This window comes from Charadrius vociferus, unplaced genomic scaffold, assembly GCF_000708025.1.
Source record: "Charadrius vociferus isolate BGI_N301 unplaced genomic scaffold, ASM70802v2 scaffold509, whole genome shotgun sequence".
NCBI lineage: Eukaryota > Metazoa > Chordata > Aves > Charadriiformes > Charadriidae > Charadrius > Charadrius vociferus.
This window is the reverse complement of record NW_009650093.1, coordinates 673,478-675,673: the sequence shown is the minus strand read 5'-3', so window position 1 is coordinate 675,673 and position 2,196 is coordinate 673,478.

The window sequence follows — 2,196 nt, the reverse complement described above, 5'->3', positions numbered from 1 at the left end:
CAGGATATGGGGGGCAGATTTTGGCCGGGGGGTTCGAAGGCGGGGGGTGGGAGGGGAGATGGGGCTGCTGATGGCGGCGCTGACCCTCGTGCACCGCTCGGGGCGGGTACCATGGGGGTGGTTGCAGCTCGGGGTCATCTCTGGGGTCTGGAAATGGAACATCTCCTCATCCCCCCACCTCCCTCTGGCCGGCTGCACCCCCAAATCCCGGGTAAATTGCTGGGGGAACCTGCAAGAACGCTCGCTCTGCTCGCTTGTAGAGGCAGACAGATGGACGGGGAAGAAATATAGGTGAGATTAGCGTCTGTCAGCTGCAGCTGAGCGCCGTGAGCTGTTGTTTCACTTGCAAAGCCCGGCTGCTCTTCTGGAAGCTCAGCTTTCTTTTCCCATCCTTGTCCCCCCGCAAAGGGAAGGTCCCGACTCCCCGTAGGAACCAGGAGTTGAATCAAAACCATCTCGGTGCATCGTGGGGTTGGTTTGGTTTTTTTTTCCTTTTTTTCGGTGACTGGTGAGGTTATCCGAGACCTGGCGCTGGGGATGGACAGTGGTTTAGCGAAGCGGTGGTTCTTTGCTGGGGGTGACGGTGGTCAGAGCGGGTGTGTGGGTCCAGCACGGGTCTGTCCCTGTGCTCCCGTGCTGGTGGCTGTTCCCCCCCCCCCCCCCCCCCCCCCCCAGCCTGGGGGAGCCCCTCCAGAGCTCCTTACAGCAGATGCGAGATTAAGCCGGGGGCCGCTCTCTCCCTCCCCAGGCGCCCATAAAGAAGGGGAAGGAAGTTTTCCAGGGCCCTTTCCCCAGCCCTGCTCACCAGCCGATGCGAACATCAGGCTCCTTTCCAGATCTTATTGTTCTTTTTTTCTCTCCACCCCCCTCAAACTTCTGCACTAACCATAAATCAGGTTGTTCTCCCCAAGGACCATCTAATGCAGCTGATCCCACACATGAAGACCACCTCACAAAGCTCCTTCCCTCCCTCTCCTCCCAGCACGGGGGATGCAGGGAGGGTGATGGGGGGAGAGGATGCTCGTTGCCCCCCCTCCCCACCCCGGGTCCTGTTTGCCAGCTCCAGGCTCCTTTCCCGGGCGCTGCGAGCAGAAATCCTTTAACTCACGCTCGCAGCCCATCTCCGCTCCTCTTCTCCATCCCAGCCCCTTTCCCAGGGGAGGATGGGGATTAAGAGGAAGCAGATTAAACCTAATGGATTGATTGCAATTATTTTCCCTTGTTTATTTGCAGTACTGTGTGGGAGCCTGAAAAAAAAAAAAAAAAAGGGAAAGGGAACACTCTTTATGTGTGTGCAGTCCTGGTCCTCATTACGTTTCCCGCGAGCGAGCGACCCAGGCCAGCCAAAAATAAAACCAGTTACATTTGAGCATCCTATTTCAAGTTCTTATAAACTGCAACGTGTAAATACTTCTGCGCGCGAACCCACACGCAATCCGGCACGAAGCAGCTCCCCCACCAACCCCACCAGGTCCCGGCTGCCCTCGTCCCCGTGTCCCACGTTCGCTGGGGACGCGCACCCTCCGAGGAGCCATCGGAAACTCTCTGGGACAAGAGCCGACCTCTTGTTTGGGGGAAGTTTTACCTGTCGCCGTGCCTGGGAGGTTTTTTTCCCCCCCTGAATTTCACTGCCTAAGGGCTACGTGAGTATTTAGCATCAGAAATGCACCCCGTATCCCATTGCCCACCTGCACCTGAGCCCTCCAAGCCCCTCCTGGACTCGTTGCAAAGACTTATCCCACCTCAATAAATCTCCCCAGGTCTGGGGGGTTGTGTAGGGTCTCAGGAGGCTGATCCCGCACCTCCAGGTGCCGAGGGCAGCGCTGCTAACGGCATCGGGGTGCAGAAAGAGGCGCCTTGAGCCCAAAAGCAGCAAATGCTTCCAAATAAGTGGATTTGAGCCTTTTAATGCTCTTTTACAGCAGCTGAATTAACTCGGAGGGGCAGGAGGAGGAAGCTACCTCCTTTTTGTGGGTTTTTTTCCCCAAATATCCAAGGTTTCTCCTGGAGCGTCCCGGCTGTGCTGTCCCGGGGAGAGGGCTGGGAGCGTTGGTGGGAGCTGGGGACGCTGCCCGGCACGGCGGTAAGCTGTTGTGCAACGCCGGATAAGTCGCGCGAAGCTCCCGACGCCGCGTTCCTGGCTGAGGACCGAGTCTCCTCCGTGCGCACGCGCGCTCCCAAGAAATCCTCCACCAG